Below are 22,294 nucleotides of genomic sequence, written 5' to 3'. Positions count from 1 at the left end.
GGAAAAAAAACGTTTTTTTAGTTTCGAGGATTCAAACAAGCGCCCCTAACTTGGAACTTCGCTTGAGAAGCGAACGTGATGACGAACACTTATTTTTTTGGCCTTATGTTAAATATGGCTCTGGCATGTGACGCAAAATAATAGTTTCATAGTTAGTTAGAGAAAACATTATTTAGATGTTATCATATGAGCAGAGCCGTATCAGTCCCGGTATCATGCGGTTGTTCTCATATCATAATATTTGTATCATATAAGATAGTTTTTTTTTAAAGTGATAAACATAAAACTATCAAAATTTTTGAAGAAGGATTCTTTGATCATGGTTTCACTTTACTGTATTTTTCTTATTCTGAAATGTTTCATTGTGAGAAAAAGATGAATCAGCCGTGCATCAGATTGTGTCAAACAACAAGGACCAGACAACAGTATTGATGTTAACTTGGGAGAATGGAATGATAACCAAAAACAGCTGACCAGCCTCCCTGTCGCTGTGACAGACTAAACATTACTCCCATGCAACCCAAAAGCCATTGCATTTTACCAAGCGGATATAACGTATCCAATAATTGATTTAGCTTGTAGTTGTCTGCTAACTGAGTGTTGATATCGTTTATGTCCAATGCACTACCGACATTTTTCTAATCGATGATAAACTCCGATCCCGACGACGCGCAGCTGGGGACTGCTACTTCGGCGACAGGCGTCCTGAAGAAACCAATAAGTGCTAATTGACAATCAATATTTACATACAGCGTTGTATATTTCGCAAGGCTAGAACAAGACGCCTGCTTGACTCTTAGGGAGGTGCAATGGTAAAAAAGGCCCCAGGGAAAATGTGCCCGCCTCAGAGATTAAAGCGCCCAATAGAAACGTTGAATCCCCTGACATTCCAGTTCTACGAGATTTCTGGATCTTCTACCGGGTTAGCATACAATTTAATATATCACCTGTCACGGTTCAAGTGTAAAAGAATAATCTAAAGTTATTTAGATTATGGTTTACACTGGGAACCCTATACAACGCTCTCGCCCAAGGGGTGGTTGCATTACGTAACTCCACCGGCTAGGGCTCTCATGCGGGAGACGCATGTGGGAGGCATTCGCCGGCTATTCGATGGTTAACACTGGGACCCCAAAACAACACTCTGGTACCAAGGACGGTTCCATACGTAACTCCCCGGCTAGAGCTCTCATTTGGGAGACGCAGGCGGGAGGCATTCGCCAACTGTTCATTGTGCCGTCAACCCACGGTCCACTCCGTCTTCCTCCATTTACCTCCAATTAACTGCGTTACAACTCGTCAATTCACTTAAATTTTCATCTTCAAAACAAACAAAAGTTATATTGGGTGAGATTCTGGTTTAGGGTTTTGGGAGTCAGACCAGGACAATTATCAATTATCTCAATGGTCTGGGCCCTCAAAAATCTGGAGTACAGAATCTCTTCCCTGTAATTCCAGGAGTGACCCATCTCCTTACATTGTTACCACATCGACCCGACTGCAACCATAAGTTTATCACGGAAGATGAGCGGAGCAAGTCGTCAATACCTACATTTCGAGACTTTTCCAAATAACAACTTTGGCCCACCTAATTTTTGGTCAGTAAAAAGCATTTTGAAGAGTCTCACGCCTACACGAAATTAAAACGAGAAAAATACATTTTGTGATCGACCGATAATGCCGCGTTCAAATGTCATTCGCATTGTATCTTATTGTATAAACTCTTCATTCATCAAGGATATTGGATTTCTCTAACTAGCGTGACACATCCCTGTGAGCATGATGGCAACAACACTGGAATGCGATCAATCAGTCAATTGAAATGGCAGATGTCTTGCATATTCCATCCTTGCTGAGATGTACATGTAATTATCAATGCGTTAGTTAGAATGCAACAACGAAAATTTACAATTTAACGAAACGACTTAAATTTAAATTTATGGACACGTTATTTGTGAAGGACTGCATATAGTAATCAGCGACGGTCGGTGCTCTTCCTTCACCTAGTTTAATTGTGTACGTCTGCAGTCAGTTAGAATGTGTCCTCTTGACAACACGGCAGCTGTATGGTTTACCACGCAGTTATCCTTGCTTGAGCACCTCTTCGTCAACTGGAAATGATTAGATCCTCGTCACTCTGCGGATTTCGGTCGATTGGAAAACAAATAGGCTTCTACACACAGTGTTCAATTTCACGAATAGTTACTGTGTTCAAATAACCCGGAGACAGCTTGTCTCATAAAAGAGCAACTGGCTCAAAATCAGGACGTCTTTGCACGATTCTCAAAGGAATCACCGTTGCTAATTTGACAATTTTTCCTTGAACAAGACACACTATGTTCCAGCCCTAAACCTATTCGTCTTTCGAATGCGACGAGGCTACTTGTCCCTGGTGTATTTGTCAGGGCAAGCAAGAGACCCACCCAGGTTAGAAACATGAGATGGATTATGGTAAACTCTTGCCTGAAGACGGGGTCACTGAGCCAAAAAAACCAACAGCTCGAACGCTACCGTTTGTACTTACACTATACTAAGAGATTCATTCCTAGTACAGTCACAGATGCTAGTGCTTACTCCAAATAATCTGTTAGGCAGTGTTTAAAATAATGTGATGGTGCTTCGTTAACCATGTTATCTGACTATTTTTAAAAAATCAACATGATTCCCGATCATTCAAACTAAAAAGGCATGTTATTTTGAAACACACAACTTGTAAGACGGCATTGTGCAAAACCTCTTCCGAATTTGTAATTTTATTAATAGAGTTTTGAAGCCATGATGACTAAAGCAACATTCTCAACTGAAACAGCGATTGTCGGTATCCATTTACCATGCAATTAGAGTGCACTCACATGGAAATGAAATGAGTTACGCGATAGTTACTGTTCCATTTCTGCTTCTGCTTCGACCTGAACAGCTATCAGAAGAATGGCAGAAGTCAGATAATTGTGCCAGGAATAATTATTCAAGCTTGGATCGGAGCACGCGGAGGTAAATGATTGTGATATGATCATGTCACAGATGGCTAAAATCACATACTAATTAAGTCTAAGATGACAGAATGCCACCAAAAAAAAGAATTTATAGATACAACTTTTTTATGCTCTAGCTATTGGTCTCATCAAAAATGTATACATTTATTTGTATTATCTTTTTGCCTGAAGAAGGTTTGGTTAGTTAGCACAGCAATTTTTTCTCCAACAGCAATTGCGCAACAGTTGAAACAAAGAACAATTCTGTAATGCAAAGGGAAAACTACATGTTGAATTAGTAAGCCTTCTTTCGCGATTTTAGATAGAAATTCATCTCTCACCAAAACAATATTCGTTAGTTTCGATTCATTTAGTTTATTCACACAATATTCATTTGTTCAGGTTATCTAAATATATATAAGGTTCGATACTTACTTTATTTGTGCCATGATACCCAAGAGTTATCTCTTTCATGTCGATGATGGGGTTGGCTGAATAAATCCATGGTAACCGGGAACAGAATCAAAAACATTGCCAGGGGCTACAATAAGGCCGTTGCTACAATTACCCTATATTACCTTACCTGAAACCTGAGGTAATTTGGCGAAATTTTAACCTCCGATCCGAACGGGGAACTGGCATGGCCGGCCCCTGCATGAGACCTGACGCACACATCGTAACAGAACGTGGCGTCGATCTTTCCGATGTAGCACTAAACAGCCAATGAACCCGTATTTTGCAGGATGGTTGTCGATCGAGGTAGTAAATAAAATAATCATAAATGTTCGGAGTAGAAGGTTTCTCTAATTTCTGTTTCCCATGTCGAATTCCCTGTCGATCTCGGTAGACCGGTCGGCTGCTTTTTGTAACGAACTCGCGCGGACGCCTAATTTTTACCACTTGGAGCCTGACAATACTGTATGTTGGACATCGCGATTTCATTTCCGCGAAACCATCCATCGCCGAAGTCGATTCAAAGCATCTTGTTTGCTCGCAAAGTTTCGCAGCCAAAATTTTTTATTTCATCAGGTGGATATGGCGAGTAAGTCCACTTTTTCATACTTTGTGAGTGTGTAGTCATACTCTGATTTGATCGTTTGGATAGGGCTGATATTGAAACATATCAAGGAAATCCAGAGATATGAAACTTATGCATTTCTCTTTCTCCAACTCAAAATTCCCTCACTCTGCATTGCTTCAAAGTGGTGTCTTGTATGTCTAGTTCAGGTTGCTCTAATTAGGACGTAAATGGCCCTTGTTAAGATTTTTCGCAAGCCGGGATTCCAATTTGATGAAGGTAGCCTCTAAGGTAAATTATCATTTGCCAAGCTGTATTGGCATACGGATGATGGTCGCATGTGATTAATTAAGTTGAAGCATCCTGGACATACGTCTCATTGTGCCTCACCTCCCGTGAATGGTGAAATACGTGACCTGAATAAGGTCCAAATGCATCACCACGACTTTCTCTAATCCATGCATTTGATCAGTTACTCGCAAAGAGCCCTTTTTCCGCAACAGATTTCTTACCACGAAATGATCGACACTGAATTCTGAGGAGAAATCTTCATCTCCGGTGACCGTCGCTTTGTGATATGTCATTCGATACGTTAAGTTACGCTTTTTCTTTATTCGATTGAAACATGTCTATTCGGTCGAATAGTTATGAATAACGTATAAAATCGATCTCACTAATTTCTTATTCTGTACTAATTATTCTGTACTACTTATTCTGTATTACTTATTATTCAGTACTAAATTATCATCCAGGTTGTAGCCTGTCACTATATTAAACATGATTAAGCGTATAAGTTGACATGCCGTAAATAAAGGAATTAATGATCGGAATAAGGCATCGTTATACGATGTTCAAACCATGTTGAAGGAGACATGAAGAGCCTTCATTTATAAGACCCAATAAACAATTAATATAATGCTTAATTGAGCCGGGCCCCCCCCCCCCTCCATCCACAAGAAAAAACCCTCAAAGTATAGGCATTGTTTTCTCTAAAATGGTTAGTTGAACTACAAGCCAAATTAATTGTCCTCTTCATGACTGTGATTTAAAGATCATGCGTTCTTGACACAATCGTCGAAGTTAATAAGGTATTAACCAGAAAAACTATCAGTGGAAATTTGTCATCCATGTACTTTATCCTCTCCCCTTCTGCCAACGTGCGGGCAGCTTCCAACTTGAGCAAGGTGGTGATGGTGGTGGTAGTGGTTGGGTGAGAGAAGGGGTGGGGGTGATAAGATAAAATTTGGAATGGGGACGGCCGGGAAATCGACATCTTATATTGATTGTGATAAGGCTGGAGTTACATAGACCTCACGTTTCATCGACTCACGACTCATTTGTCACTTGTCATTCGTGAGCTGATGAATGGACATTGGAAAACCTATTGACCTGTTCTCATTGAAGTGAATTTTGTAAGTTTTGCCCGCATTCGTCGCCTCACGTCATTTCATGTCATTTCACGCGTGAGGCGATGAATGGACATGTTCATTCTTTGTGAAATGAGCTGACAAAGAAAGTGGACGTCCATGTGCATTTGTAGTGATATCGCCTTCGAAACTGTGAGTATAGCTACTTTTCGGCATTTTCATTAGTTTACACATTAATACAATAGCTAATTTTGATTGGAAATGAGAAACAAAAAATGCAAAAATGCAGCACTTTTATGTACCACATTGTTCTCGTCCGTCGCCTCCGCTTTCGTTTTCTATTCTCCATCAGGAGCAGCATGGCTGCCATCTCTTCTTCTTCTGAGTCCATGTGCGTCGCCGAGAAAATCCAAGTGACAAATGAACGAGCGAAAAATGATCTGTATGTAAACCGCCGCGGTCACTCGTGACAAATGAGGAGTGACACGTGAAAATGAGCCGTGAGTCGATGAAAAATGTGGCGTGAGTAGCTCATTCCTATGTAACATCAGCCGAGTTATTTCTTACAAGGTCATCACTCCATGCCAAAGGGTATTGAACTTTCCATCGCTTTCAACTGGGCCGATTTTTATCATCAATCAGTCTTTCATGTAATCAATAACTTCCTGTGTGATCACTATCCTTGCCATCTGTAATAAATTCACGTGGAGCTTTAGCGTTAATCTGATAATGAAAATATGATACGGATTATGCGGAAAACTTAATTTAGCTTTTAAAGCCAGCTCCTCGTCTTTTTTATGATTTACTGATTCAATTTCGAATTTTAAACTAGCATGGCAAAGTTTTTTAGTGTGACGGATGTAATGTCTAACATACACCCACCCACTCAGTTCTATACAGCGCTAGTACGTCCGAGTGGCAGAGTATTCAAGTTTTGACGCTAAGGTTTTATGATGGAAACATCGTGCAACTGATCGAACCTAGGTTCGTTGTAATCGACAACTTTTTATCGATGAGTGGCTAAGGCCAGGTAAAGATTTAAAAGTATCCTTAGTACAGGATACCTCTAGGAAGTGCGCATTCCCCACCACATCATGCCACACCAGGTCGAAAAATCCATGTTTGTCAACGTATTAGCTAACTCATGATCTATCATTCACATGTACATCATTGTTATGCCACTCTTAAGGCGTACATATAAAGAATCTTACAAAAAGCGTGTAACCCATGTATTGACAAGATCTTAATTATTCATACTATAGAAATCTTCTCAGGAATTCACGTTGGACAGCAAAGTGAAACCTATCAAGTCGGAATCAGAGGAGCCAAAATCGACTAGGCATTTACTTCTCCTATCAAACACTACAATGGCACAGGAAATCGCAGCCCATCGGTGCTCGGCTGCTATTTCGGGTATCTTATTTGGTCCAAAATCATTGGGGCACCTCTCTCACCCCACACCATCATGCCAGAGAAAATAGGAACCAATCGGGTGAGGCCAAGATTGACGTCAGTCGGCCACTTTTGACATCGCATCGGGCTCATTGCGATGGAGAGGGCAATTCGATGAAATTTGGTCCGGGGTCCCGCGTTCGTTCTCCTTTAGATTATAAAACGCCGAATTTTGTGTACAAAGCTATGTCCTAGTTTACGCTCTCCTTTCAATAGTACAAAATTGGTTTTGTTGGGACAGGGGTCAGATCTTGATTCATCAATTAAACTGTTGAAAAGTCTACATTGCAAGGGGCAATGGTCCGTGCTACACGATTAATGGATAAACCTTCGATCACCCGGTCGGCTGCCATGGCAAAATTAATCGATGACTTACAGAACTCACGTCGCGGCAGCTGCACCTAATGCCCAGCTTTAGGCGATATAATAGCGGGACTGATTCGCCAAATCAGCAGCGCAAGATGTATATCGAATATGGTTGTGGATTGGATCATGCTATAAAGATAGAAAGTGTTTAGTTGGATTCATGAATAAACTCCGTACTCAGCTCATGATATACAAAAATGCAGATTTGGAGGTGAATGCAAGATATTTATCTATTCAAACAATCATTCGACCCCTACTTGTTCTCATAATAACGAGGTAGGACTTTATAATTAACAATTATCACAGACAAAATATACAGGTTATCCTTGCCTATAACGTCTTCTATACCTTCTTGTAGAACTGAAGATGTACCATACATTTGATTAGGCCCACAAAGGGGTATCACCAGGAATGGGTGTGAATACTCTAGAAATCTTTGTAGAAAACTCCGACCTCTAGGCATAGTCTTGCCCGCCAAGAGTGCACCGCCCCGAGTAATGATCTTCAAAATATGTGTAAGTAAATTAATTTATTGACAGATCTCACAAATTAAAAAAAGATATCGCATCACTCGCCTGTAAGTATGAAGTATCACTTTAGAACGTTATGTGCTCAGTTGATGCGTTTGCCTTATTTTAGATGGTCGAAATGACCCAATCGACTTATCAGAGGTCGCCCAAGGTAAATCAAGGGAATCCCTGAATCATTTTCCCGAATTAGTCACCGAACGCAATCTTTTGATGATATTAACTTTTAAGTACTAAACCGAAGCAGTTTGCGGACGTCATCTGAGAAAAGACTTGCGTTTGCACGCTGACACTGCCTTAGGAGAGTGTTACACTGCTAGTTGTTTCTTTTTGTTAAATGTTTGCAGTCCTATCAATGGTGCAGTAATTTCGATAACTCACTTCACTATTGTATATTGCACCAAGCTTTTTGCGATGAGAAAAAAACAACATCCGGAAACATACAGATTCTCCAATATCCGTCGACGATTGCTTGGCGAATGTTGCACACGGAGTCAATCTGGCCAATAAGCGAGTACATTAATGATATCTTCAGCACAATTGGATATGGTGATACGAGGAGTTTTCACGCAATAATCGATATATGCGACATACCATGTGTTACATGTAGGCCAAATAAAAAATGCCAACGGATGCGACAAACGGGTGCTTCTCGCTCCTTTGGCAGACTGATGTCTATAGTCAAACGAGAGCTACAGTAGTTCTTTGTAAACTATTATCTTTTATGGAAAATTGGAAACTGACGTGATGTGCTCAGCATTATTGCTAGAATTTGCACAGAATTCTTCCAAACATGTCCATCAGTAGCCAGTACGAACAGATCGACCTCAACAACATTCATATGCTATTATGATCAATCTGGAAGAAGCAAAGAGTTGAAGCTGACTCGGGGATGCATACTCTTGCACAGTTGGTCAACCCTTTGTTAGATTTTGGGTCGACAGATGAGCTTCTGTAAAAAGATAGACAAGGTGGCACGCCGGTTGTCCAACTGTGGGTATGGGTATATGAAAGCTGAAACTTTGAGTAATTTATGAATATGTATTACGTTCACTGGTAGCAGCCAACTGGAACATCCTGTGCCATCTCATGTCAGGCGCTGTTATGTAATGCTAACAGGTGAACCAACGGGTTCTTTTTGAATAGGAGATTGGCTCTGGCTGTGGCCAGAGAAGGATGGATTCTAACAAGCCCTTATACGAATATCCGTGTTATATATTCTTCATTGACCCTGCGATAGTCGATATGAACCAGAAGGCCGATACATTACAGTAATGTGACTAAATAGAGATGTCATATTTCTCTCTCTCCCTGAAAATTCGGTCCATGATTTATGTCTCTCTGATTGGTTGTTTGCCGAATAAATGAACACCATAATTCAGATTTATGGCGAGAACTTATTTAGGATATCCGAGGTTTTGATTGGCGGATTTATTTGTGCCGACCCTTCATTCATTATCTTGATTATTTGCATACGTGTAGACAGGCGACTGATGCATGTGGATGGCGCCATCACTGTTTGTCATGTTCCACAGGTAAATGCGGTGGGCAACAAAAATCCATAACTTGATGTTTTTTTCTTTTTAAGTACGAGAACTTGAAATAAGATATTTCTTGCCCATGGTGATATAGATGTTTGCCCTTATTGGCGACAAAGCTGAGGCCAATAAGCCAACAATTATAGATCAGCAGGATCAGCATATACATGTACAATTATGTGGCACAAAACAATGACAAACGTTTGAAAAAATGTATCTGACATTTTATACCCACTGCACGTGTATGGATTGGCCACATTCAATCTAAATCTCAGGTAATATACCGGTCAGTTTTTAATAAGGAACTGTTGGCTAAATTGCTCATTAGAGGCAGATAAGCACAGCATTAGCCCTGTTAGCTGAAATCGGGTAATATAATCCATGCTCATGTTGTTTCATGTAATTTGTGGAATAGATCGTCTGTATGGCATTCCACTTTAAATCAACATATGAAACAGCTGTTATGTTTAGGGTCCTCATAATTATTGTATGCAGTGAATAATGTGGCAAATCTACATTTAATCATGTGTTTGTAATATGACATGTACAACATTACAGTCATTTTATTATCTTTACTATTCTCTCTTGATTTTGGTGGTCTTGTTCACTTTTTGTGTGTTCCTACGAAAGCCCAGAAGGCTCATTCCAAATTCCAAATTCCAAATTCCAAATTCCAAATTCCAAATTCCAAATTCCAAATCTGATCTGGTCAATCGAATCAGGTTTTGTTTTTTACCAGTACGCTATCTGATTGGTCAAAAGCAAAACCTCATCCGCTTGGTCAGATCAGAATACGAATTTGGATTTTGGAATTTGGAATTTCGCATTTGGAATTTCAAATTTTGTAATCTGGAATGAGTGTTTATCCGGCCCAGGTATCGGATTATAGGTAACTAGCACTAATTAGAAGTGTATAATTACAATTTATCTAAATTCTCATTAGGCTATTTGATTGGTAAGACCTGAATTTGGAATTTGGAATTTGGAATTTGGAATTTGGAATTTGGAATGAGCCTTCATGGGCTTTCGTATGTCCCTCCCGCTATAATTATGTGGAAGACTTTGTGACTAACTCAGATTCTCGCGTATCATGGCTTAAAATGGTTACTGTCACATTTCGTGGACAGAAGAACAATTGATCCGATGCCATATATAACTACGGCCTCTAGTGGTGTAAGCTGATGAAAGGAATTCGCTACATTCCATTACTGTTTTGAATGCTCGGCGATTGATCGGTTCACCAAACATGCCAAACAATTTAGGTTATACGTTACATCGTAGATCAAACGGGTTTGGTCGAACAAGACAATCTACAATTCAGTTAAATTGATCTCAAAACCAATTGAGGGGCGATTCCAATATTGATGGCACTATGGCATTTCTAATAATTGAACTGCCAGCGGTTATGGAAACAATAATGCTGCGGCCATATATCACGTATTATAGACAGCATATAGGCTACTTGAGAAAACCTGGGTCCAACTCACATTATTGTATCGCTTTGTGTTGTCAATATACGCAGTTTTATTGTATTTGGATTGGGAAGGGTTAGATAATGCCGATGGTAATGGTATGTTTAATGATAGTGGAATTTGTACTGTATTGCTAATATTGCTACGAATGCGTTGGAATTGTTAGTACTGTTCTACAATAACATGAGAAAGATATTTTACACTGAGGGAAGGTTGATCATCGGCAAGTTTGCCTCATCGTCAGAGGCTCACCCGATTTTAATCGTCACATAATTAAATTCCATTGCTTTAAAAAAGGTGGGTATTCGACGCTACTTAATAATAAATAAATAATAAATTGTTATTTGTAAAGCGCCTGTATCACTTGAAACAAATGTTCACCGGCGCTGGTGAGCTCTATTGAAAAGAAGGGTCTTGAGTTCTTTGCGAAAGGTTGAGACATCCGATGTAGCTCTCAAGGTGGGGGAAAGAGAGTTCCACAGTTGAGGTGCTAAAGTGGCGAATGCTCGACCTCCAAATGTTTTCAATCTATATTTCCTGCAGCACTCTGGCCGCAAACTCCGAAGTTCAGAGGCGTTTTCTCACCGCCAGTGCCTGAAAATTCCCTGGTATGCAGACGCTGAGGTCAGCAGTTGGCGACCAGCTAGACATCAATCCGGTTATCAATATAGTTGGTCGTCGATTTTCCTACATGAAATTATATCATGCTGTCTATTATATGGCCGCAGAATTAATGTTTCCATAACCGCTGGCAGATCAATATCATTTCTCACCTCGATCCGTGGCCAAGCAATGAATCGGCACAAAAACGATCGGTGCACGGAGGGCTTACACATCCAGTTCATTCGTAATCGAAATCGAATAGAGTTATAATTCATTCAGATCTCATCCCCCCCTCCCCCATTTTACTGAGTACTTGTATGAGCTGTTCAACGAAGGGGCTACGTGTATGACTGAAGATGCGAGTTGGCTGGGCAGCCGCCCGCGCTTGTTAATATCAATCCGTTATCATTTAATGAAATAGCGATCCGCAATTATTCAAATTTGTATAATAGGTGAATTATCTTTTTTTTCAGCAGATTCGTCTACTGCGGAGTTTAAATACGTAGAGTAGAACATGTACAAGCTGATAGATGTGCGACCAGGACACTACGTGTATGAGACAACCCTTCCTCTCTATTGTCTTCTGAGTTCCTGACTGACTGCAGATGAATTGAGTGAAAAGGTGGTCGTATGTCTGCTTGTCGTGGCAACCTTCGATCTGGACCGACATTCCGATCCTCCCTCTGGTCAGCTATATGTATATGTGCATCTTGTTAGGATGTGGTTGACTCTCAGTTGCTCGTACTGCTGCGGGGAGGGGGGCACGTAACCACGTACTCTCTTTTAAATCCAAATATATATCCACCCTAGCTAGCTATACGCCCATGTAGACTTGAAAATTATGTATAAAACTTGAAGTCCTCACCAAAACTAGTTTATGTTATACATTTCCTTTCTTTGATCGCATGCAAAAATTGGCAATTGCATAAAAATAAAATGAAAACATCGCAATATCAAAATATCATGAACAATCTGTCTTTTTAAACCCAGCAGTTATTAACAATCAAACGGAACAGAATCGTACTCTTGACCGTCTGTAAAGTCCCTACTTCAGCAACTCGAAAGTTACTTGAACCTTGAAAGATCCCACACATCAAACATCAAAAAGATAGTCACCGACGATTTGTCATTATAGAAACAAAAATCGCATTAAATCTCGTATATTTAATTTTTTGCTGTATCAACAAAGCGGTCAACTTTTCTTATGTATTCTCACAGAGAGTCAGCGAATGGAACGGAGTACGATTCTGTTCTAAGATTATGATGATCTGCATGATCTGAAAGATTTTCCGAGATATTTTGTTATTTTGTTATTGTGATATTCTCATTATATTTTCCATGCAATGTCATTTCTGCATGTAACCATAGAGAGAATATGTATGACCTCTCATCATCTTATCAAAAGGATTTTGGTAAGAAGTTTATTCGAAACAATTGAGGTGTATGTAAACTTTCGGTCACGACTGTACAAGTGTGCCGTTGACATGGAGACCACTAATAATATAGTTGATTATTTTATAGTAAGATTACCTCGAACGGTACTGTCCTTGAAATAAATCCTATTCCAGCACTTTCAGTCACGGTGATTATAATAAGCAGAGAATACCGAGTAGCTGAAATAAATTAGTTGGCAATTGTCTCACATGTAGTTTCGACAGAATTTGCATACTAACAAGATTTTAACAAAATTAATCGCATAAACAAATATATATATATGAGAACCCAACGCATTCTAGTATTCATTCTTGACTATTAATCTGGTAGAAGAAATCTTTATTAATATCGTTTTAACCATAAGTGGACAGTTGAGCAGTTACTGAGATGAAGACAGAGAAGCTAACATTTTCTTCACTTTTCTCAACATCACATAATATTTGAGAAGATATCACATAGTGTGGTGGGTGGTGAATTTCGAATGGGTAAAAGTCAAGAGGATTCATAATCGACCAGAATTACCAAAAGCCTTAAAAATCCTACTGGGGCGATTTCTTCAACGTTGTTTTTTCTTCAACGTTATTTTTTCAAACTATAACCGTGGGACCTAACGCAATTTCCATCTTTTTTTCTTCATTCGAGCCATTTGCTTTATTTTTTTCGGGTGTTGGGCCGGGAACGATTTTTTCAAAAGAAACTTGGCACTTTTGAAGACATTTATGAAAAAAATTACCTGATATCGTTTTCGTAAAAAAATCCATCCAAAAATAGACAGTGCAACGGAAAAAATGTCAAAATCACTGCACTAATTCAGTGTACACGAATACATACCAAAAAAATATTACCACGGTTATTGATCATGAAATGTGAAAATCCAAAATGTCCGAAAATTGATTTACTTTGAAGAATTAAATCGGCCCTGTAGTTTTTGCACAGCAGTCCAAAAAGACATTGATAATTCTCCTACAATTGTACGTCCGAAAAAAGCCTATAGTTTAGGAAATTCGGACCCCTGGGGAGTACACGCAGCCCGATTATCATCGCGTGGGTCGATGAACCGATGACGCACTACGCGGAGGTAACATGTAGATTAGAATTCTTCACCGTGACGGTGAAGATGATCGATAACTCGCAACGACGACAGGGGAAAAAAGGTTGGGTCGTGTTTCAGCCTCGGGTGCACTCGGCCGGCGGGAAAATGAAGGGTTTCCCGCGCCAGATCGCGCGGGGTAAGAACACAAAAAGTCTACTATTTAAGAGTTGATCGAAATTGGAAAACCTCGAAAAAATGTATGTAATATGGCATTAGTGGAATGTCACATCTGCATGCCCTCGGTAGGATGACTTTCATTTGAAAGTTGCCACGAAGATTGATCTCACACTCACTATTCTGAGGTTCACGGCTTGTGGAAATTGAACCGCATTGAATATATCACCGTGGAGGCGTTACGGGAATGTAAGCTGGTGCGATGCCATCACCCATATTGTGTTTTAGTAAATTGCTTGGACACCCATCAAACAGATTCTCCGCCGAGACGATGTGTCAAATATTAATTAGAATCTGGTAATTTTCGTATCGGATAAGGCGTGAGCCAACTGTTTTGCAACACCTCGACAAACTGGCCGAGTTGCAAAAGATGTGAATGGATTGTGCTGCTTGGAACACCGAGTCCAGAGGAGCCGTGATAAGTCCCCGATCTTAACCTCCCTAGTGGTATTATTAAAGAGTTAGCTGAACTTTGTATACGATTAGTATACTTTGCATAGAAACATGACGATTTGTTTGCCTTCTAATCTTGGATTGGCTATTACAAGATTGATATTCCTACCACAAAGGCTTCGCCCCCAGACAAAGATCGATACTTTAAGTTCCCTAGGGAAACTTGCCTATAATGCTATTTGACATAGACGACTATAGATTTGCCGTCAGCTGTTGACCTTCGATGAAAATCGCTTTGGTCGATAAATGTCGAGTATTGAGAAGAAGTTCGAATCAAGGCTTGTGAAAGTCAGGAGGTAACATGACGGAAGCGCCTCGAGTGATGAGTAATGCTGATACGGCGTTAATCATCCACTTTCCTTCCGGTAATTTATACCCACTATACCCACATCCACAACTACTACTAACAATTTTATATCTTATGTTCAAGGACAATTTGTCTTGTTAAGGGCAATATCACCAAGCTGTCGGCTGCCCAGTCACCTCCTATTCTTAGTAGTTTCCATCAACAAATTGCACAATAAAAGGAAGAATTCGACTGAATTATCACGCTTTTCCGATGTTGACTCCGATTTGACCCGAGTAAGAACGGTATCTTGGTGCTGATATCAGTACCATGACGTCAAAGGGTAGATCCTAGCTCCACGGAGCACCTTACCAGTGCATCGTTCCACATGGAGAGGGTCGACGCATGGAGAAATAACTCGGGTCAAATCGGGTGTATAAAAAACAAAGACCTAAGACCCAAGACCCAAGACATAAGACATAAGACCTCTGAAAATCTGAAAATCTCTAAAACAAAGACCTAAGACCTAAAAAAGGAAGAACCCATCAGGTAAAAAAGGAAGACCCTTGCAAAAACTCGGTGAAGGCATTGAAATATTTCCTTCAAATTTCATAGGCATGTTCTACTAATCAATATCCAACTTTCCTGAGAAAAAATCAAAGAAATCGATCCAACCGTTACTTGCCTACAGGGCGTGACAGAAAAATTCTGAGGTAAAAAAGGAAGACCCATCAGGTAAAAAAGGAAGACCCTTGCAAAAACTCGGTGAAAGCATTGAAATATTTCCTTCAAATTTCACAGGCATGTTTTACTAATCAATACCAAACTCTCCTGAGAAAATCAAAGAAATCGATCCAACCGTTACTTGCCTAGAGGGCGTGACGGAACAATTCTGAGGTAAAAAAGGAAGACCCTATCAGGAAAAAAAAGGAAGACCCTTGCAAAAAAATCGCATAAGGCATTCAATGCCTGCAAAAAATCGTATTAGGCAAGTAACGGTTGGATCGATTTCTTTGATTTTCTCAGGAGAGTTTGGTATTGATTATTAAAACATGCCTATGAAATTTGAAGGAAATATTTCAATGCCTTCTATTACTTTTTCCAAGGGTCTTCCTTTTTTACCTGATGGGGTCTTCCTTTTTTATCTCAGAATTTTTCTATCACGCCCTGTAGGCAAGTAACGGTTGGATCAATTTCTTTGATTTTCTCAGGGGAGTTGGGTATTGATTAGTAGAACATGCCTATGAAATTTGAAGGAAATATTTCAATGCCTTCACTGAGTTTTTGCACGGGTCTTCCTTTTTTACCTGATGGGGTCTTCCTTTTTTAGGTCTTAGGTCTTTGTTTTAGAGATTTTCAGATTTTCAGAGGTCTTATGTCTTAGGTCTTGGGTATTGGGTCTTAGGTCTTTGTTTTTATACACCCGGTCAAATCGGACAAACATTGGAAGAGCATGATAATTGAGTCAGATTTTTGAATTCTTCCTTTTTGTGCTATTTTTTTATGTAAACTACTTATGTAGAATAGGAGGTTACTGGCCGGGCAGCCGACAGCTTGATAATGCCTATGGTCCTTTAAACCGCTACAATAACGCTAGTTAAAGGACCATTGGTCTGCTGCCAAGTCACCTCCTATTCTAGTAGTTCCCATCAACAAATTGTCAAAAAAGGGAAAATTCAAAATCTGACTGAATTATCACGCTCTTCCGATATTGACTCCGATGAGTTAGCTCTCCTTCCGTCGAAACTTTCCATGTGGAACGATGCACTAGTAAGGCGCTTCCTGGAGCCGTGGATCTACCCTGTGATATCTTGGTGTACATATCGATTTTTCCGATGTCACGCTGATGGCACTTGATTACCCCGCTACTGCGACGATATTGGAAATGACGGCGCGTCGTAATAGCGGGGTAATGTGAACTCCGATATATGGCGGGAAAGTTTTTTAGCGCCAGGACTGGCAATCGTGCGTACTAAAACGAATAACGCGTTTTTCTACTATCTAGGAGCTGAAAGAAAATTGGAAATGCATCAAACACGTTTAGAAAAATAGTTAACTGATGAAGCAGAAGATCAAACATATTGCAGTAAAAAGCCGCCCATTCCTTTATGAAATCCATGAGGAAGTATGAATAGGATGACGAATTGGACTGCCCCTCTACTAATGTGTGCGATATCGAGTGGACTTTGTGATGTTGTATATATGTGATTTAATTAGCCTCGGCGTACCGTTCAACCTAGTGCTAAGTTATTCGGCAATGTATCCCTATAGGATCCCAGTTAATGCAGCTTCATTTTCTTATAGTTTCTTGATTCATAGTTGATTATGATCGAGCTGGGACTATACTCGACATAAAAAGGCAATAGTTTGCCACACACAGTGCAGTGTTGTGTCATAACTATATACATTTATTTCGATTGTCACTAGGGGCAACATCATCAAACACACTTTCAAGTGTAATATTACCCAATCATCACAGTGACTAGTGACTTTCATGTCTTGAACAGCGCTACATCCCGGATGGATGATGTCCAATCCCCAAATGAAAGGCAATAGTATTTTACATTCAGAGTGCTGTAAAAAAAATGTCACTGACTGATGCACACTTCTTTACAGTTCAAATTTATCTGTCTTTAGACTGCATGTACGAGAAAAATAATCACAAAAAACCTTGATAATTTTTGGTCACATTGCACATCATGCATTTGTCATGTGGCCAAATATTCTCAACTTGTTGTGATTATTTTATTTTTTACATAAAATCTTAAACAGATAATCAAGAATTGTTGATGAGATCATGGTGTTGAATTATATGTCTTAATTGCTCAAGTAAAGTTAGGTTATTAAATTCCATGAAGTAAGTGAGTTATATGCACACATAAGTGACTTTTTTGTAAAGCATATAATACCTCTGTTTGTGAACAAACACTTGCCACACAAGGAAGTATTTCAGTTACGTACCGTACACCAGTGTTCCTCGGCAAACGCGGCAATGCTCAACTAAGAGTCTCGACCCCCCTCCCCCCCCCCCCCGGCGAGTGGGAACTGGGAAATAGTGGCTATATATACTGCCAGAAATCTGGAACTTAAACATATATGGAACTATCACGAAATATTATACTTACCGGTCAGCAACAGTCTCTTTTTGCCGTATACAACATACAGACTCATTATTATTATTATTATTATTATTATTATTATTATCATTATTATTATTATTATTATTATTATTATTTATATCATTATTATTATTATTATATTATTTTTATTATTAGTATTATTATTATTAGTATTATTATTATTAGTATTATTGTTATTATTACAGAAGTCATCAGTTCATTCCGAGGAAAGATCTTGCCTCGGCAAAATAATGTCGTGGATAACCAAAATAAACTACTAAGTAATGAATGATGTCCCCTGTATGGACAATACGCCTCCACGTGGTGACTAATGTTGTTAGTCTATGTTCGATGCTATAAAAAACGAGACGGAGTAGGTTTTTGATAAGCTCTTCGTGACACTATTGACGAAAACGAAAGCTTTGCTTGTATAATGTATATGCCATGTGTTCGGGCATGTCTGGTGACAGTAATTCGAACGTCGTAATCATCGGAGTCCGTGAGTGTTTCATAAGTTCACTAAATGCGAAATTCTACCACCCACATCTTGCGATGAATGAAACCTGTGGTAAAGAAGCAACATCAGGCAAAGCTTAACCCTCTCTCGCTCATCACAACTAATAAGAGATATAAAGAAGCGACATCAGGCAAAGCTTAACCCTCTCTCGCTTATCACAACTACTAAGAGATAGGGATGATATTGGCGAGTATCCCCGGTGAGAATCGTACTCTGTATGTAGCTACATTTCCTATACCAACGCAAACATGGCAAAGTTTGTAAACAATTATCTGACGCTAATGACCTGACGTAAGGGTGTACAGGCAATGCACTGTACATGACAAAACCATTTTGTCACCTACAAGGCTTTGACATGCCGAATTATCGGCGGTGAATATCAGTCCTAAAGTCTCCTCCTTTCGCCGCCGACACAAAGGGCCAGGATATCCGTCGGACACACCATCACCAACAAAGTAATTGAATGATGGTCTGAATTGATAGTGCCAATCTCAGGATCAGGTTAGTGGCTTTCAGTGCGTGTCTCGTGCGACAACCACGAGTGAGTGTAATGTTAGTGTTGTTGCGACATGGACGCGTGGGAAAGGAAGGGAATGCAAGAAGACTACCGATAGAGTAACAGCCCTTCTGACGGCCGATCTGGGGGGGGGGGGTTATCGGCGGTGACGGATGGATAAACGCACAACGACGGTGGATCGGCATGGGCTTTAATCACGCCGTTATTATTTCCATGGAATCAGTAAATTAGGCTTCGATTCAACAGGTCACTTGATAAAGAAAGCGATTCAGTATAGTCAGAAATGGCTTATCATGCGAAATCGCGAGATGCAAACCTCGGTTTGAGTACCACCCGCCACAAAATTTATTGCAAATATGGAGCCTGAAAAGGTGATCATTAATGAAACCGAGGCTATAGTAGGGATCTACCTAATTCGGATTAACACTTCAATGCGGGATTTTCATGGTACTGTCACAAACCAATTCCGTTCTGCCGATTTGTTTCTCAACATATTTCAGTAAGGTTCCATTCTTGCTGTGAAGCTACTCTCTTAATTGAGTGTCTGAGATGTGTTATGATTTAATCGCGTATGATTTGGCATTTATGCTAGTATCATCAGAAAAAACTGAACACATAGATTGACCAAACATTTGAAATCCTCGTGAGTTTGGCTTTACAAGCAGCTGTCGGCCAATGTGCATACGATAAAGTGAAAATAACCCCAGTCACATATACCCAACACCGCTTGCACCAGGTCGTACTGCATGCCATACTCCTTCGCGGTAGAACGCAAGTGAAAGAAGTTGATCCTCAATGTTGCCTCTTCAAAATAGTTTGCAACGAAAAAACTTCTTAGGGCAGAGAAGACAGGAGGAGGAATCGGGATATGGAGTAGCTGCTACTAGCTCCTGTCGGAGATTATCGCTAAATTCGTCTGTCGTGTGTTTGGACATGGTTCCATGTGGCCTTTTATTGTCTTTGGCCCAACTTCCATTAAATCGAGAATTTCACGGCAGCATCGGAAATGGTGATTGACATGGTTCAGTGAAGCAGAAAATATTGGGGCAGAAAACAATGATTAATCATCTCGCGATTTCATGTACCTTGGGTGAATATCATATCATGTCTTTTTTAAATCAAAAACTGAGCACATGAATAACCTTACCTCTGTCTTGTCAATGGACTCTCATTCCCTCCAAGATATATCCAAAGAAAGGATCGAGTTATTCCAGTAATGAAATATAATCCGCATGTACCAGGCTCAACCCAATAGTACTTTTTATATGTAACGCTTAGGTTATTCTAAAATCTCTCATGTCAACCCCGCAGGCCGGATATCCGTAGTTGCCACATCGAATCTAGTATATCAACACACAAATATCCACCACGTGTAATCAATAGTGCCTCTGATAAGAGCAACGCGCATCCACAAACCTGCGAAAATATAAAACCTGTCACGAGGCTTATAAACGCAGACGGCATGACCTTTGAAGCCCTCTGTTGGGTTCGGAAGAAACCAAGCTGTGGTCGGCCCGCTCGCTCGTCAGCTGATACTGTTCACGGATCAATGATCATGAATACCCTTTCCTCTAACCATTTAAACCCAAAACAACACAGTAGTAGTAAAACTTCATACAGCAACTAAATACCACATTTCTCCACGAAACGTTTTTAAATGTCTAGAAATTAAGACCCAATTTAAAGTTGCCAACACTCTTGGTCAATAGATACCATTTTTTATAATATTTGTATGCACTATTTTTACGAAAGGCGTCACAAAATGCTCACGCGACAAAATGCCGTTGCGCATCCTCCCATAGAGATAAAATAACTTCTTGACGTGCTTAGGACCAATATCAAACTACATTGTACATGCAAGGTTTGAAACAAATTAACTCTGCACGTGGCTTAGTTGTTTGAGTCATGCGTCATGCACCCAGGCCAAAAACACCTAATTGGTTGAATTAAAACAGAGTTTCTATTTCCGGGCTTTGATTATCGCTAGGAACAAAATGGTAACTTTATGACAAAAGCTCAAAAAACAATATTTCAAGAGTGCACATAAGGTCAATGCTAAAAGATTATCATCGGCTGGCTAGGACACGTATTGAGTACCGTTACTTCAGCGGCCGGTCAGCGAGAGGAACTGCTTGCTATAACTCCACACCATCATACCAGGAGTTTCGTCTAAGTTATTTGTTTAGGTTGTACCGTCACAAGGTGGAAGGGCCCCTTAATTTATATCATTTCACGGAGTTTCCTTTGCCATGATGTTTCTCATCCAGTGATGATCGACTGCATGAGTCCGGGATTGTGATCGGAAATAAGCATTATATTCTGCACCATGAAATCATTATTGATTATAGTTTAAACCTGTCCAGCAGCTTTCATCAATTCCATCCACTTTCACCAACACAAAACGCCAACATTCAAAAACAATGAGGTTACTTCTCGACAATGATAATCATATGGAAATGCCATATTATCAATTCAAAATTAACTCAAAATATTAGATTTGGTAAGCGCATAATTTATATATGCATTTCTATCCCTGGATTTTATCTTTTATCTCAGTGCATGTTTTTTAGTCTTCAGTACGAACTTGCACAGCATTACTGAATAGAAATCCTGACGAAATCGTCGACTAGTAATGAAATATAGGAAAAAGTTGATGGAATAGTTGATTGAAAGGAATAATACAACAATGACGTAAACTATATTTTGCATTCTAACGAGCTTGATTGGTAAAGAGAACGGCACAAGTTGCCAAAACAAAAAAAATAATACAAAAGGTAATGTGGAAAACAAGAAAAACCCTGTCACAACCATTACCATCAGCATGACCGTCGCATCATCCTTATTTCCTGCAATATTTTGTTGCGATAGATTTAAGTCAGATTTCCTTCTTTTTATTATAATCATAATGTATAGATTCAAAATAAGTATAAGAAAAAATGGTAGGATAAAAGATAAAACTGAGTGTGAGAAATCATAAATGTAGACTGTGTCTTCCAGAAGATCTATTACGCACAGCCAAGGGTCGGATGTGCCACCGAGCTTTGCTCTACTAAAGATTAAATCGGGAATGGCGAAAGAAAACATCACTATCAAAAGTATCAATAGGTACACCATTGCTGATTTCAGAGAAACCCAAACTGCCGCTTTTAAAGGGAAAACAACTGCTATAAACCGTGTTAGGGTAATAGCGACAATGGTCCACGATGACATTTCAGGTGTGAAGTTGGACGCGAAACTTACGGTCGCACAGAACCTGTATCCAAAGATCTCCACCATGGTGTTCATGCTGTTTTCAATGATAACTGAGCCGATACCCAACAAAGTGAGAGTGTCGAAAAAGGCAAGAACGCGCAAATAAAAACAACTAACATTCTTTCTATATCGTG

The 22,294-nt window shown here is 39.7% G+C and overlaps 1 protein-coding gene across 2 annotated transcripts in view; it reads right to left on the bottom strand.

The window, feature by feature from the left end:
* Positions 1 to 20,307, bottom strand: part of LOC135485714 (cytoglobin-1-like) — a 74,962-nt gene extending 54,655 nt beyond the window's left edge. For both annotated transcript variants that reach the window (XM_064768107.1, XM_064768108.1), the window contains exon 1: positions 20,056 to 20,307. The gene's annotated coding sequence lies outside the window, so the exon portion shown is untranslated. The remainder of the gene's footprint in view (positions 1 to 20,055) is intronic.
* Between the last annotated feature and the right edge of the window lie 1,987 nt (positions 20,308 to 22,294).

The sequence above is a fragment of the Lineus longissimus genome, chromosome 3 (genome assembly GCF_910592395.1).
Source record: "Lineus longissimus chromosome 3, tnLinLong1.2, whole genome shotgun sequence".
Lineage (NCBI taxonomy): Eukaryota > Metazoa > Nemertea > Pilidiophora > Heteronemertea > Lineidae > Lineus > Lineus longissimus.
This window is presented reverse-complemented; position numbering and strand designations above follow the sequence as displayed.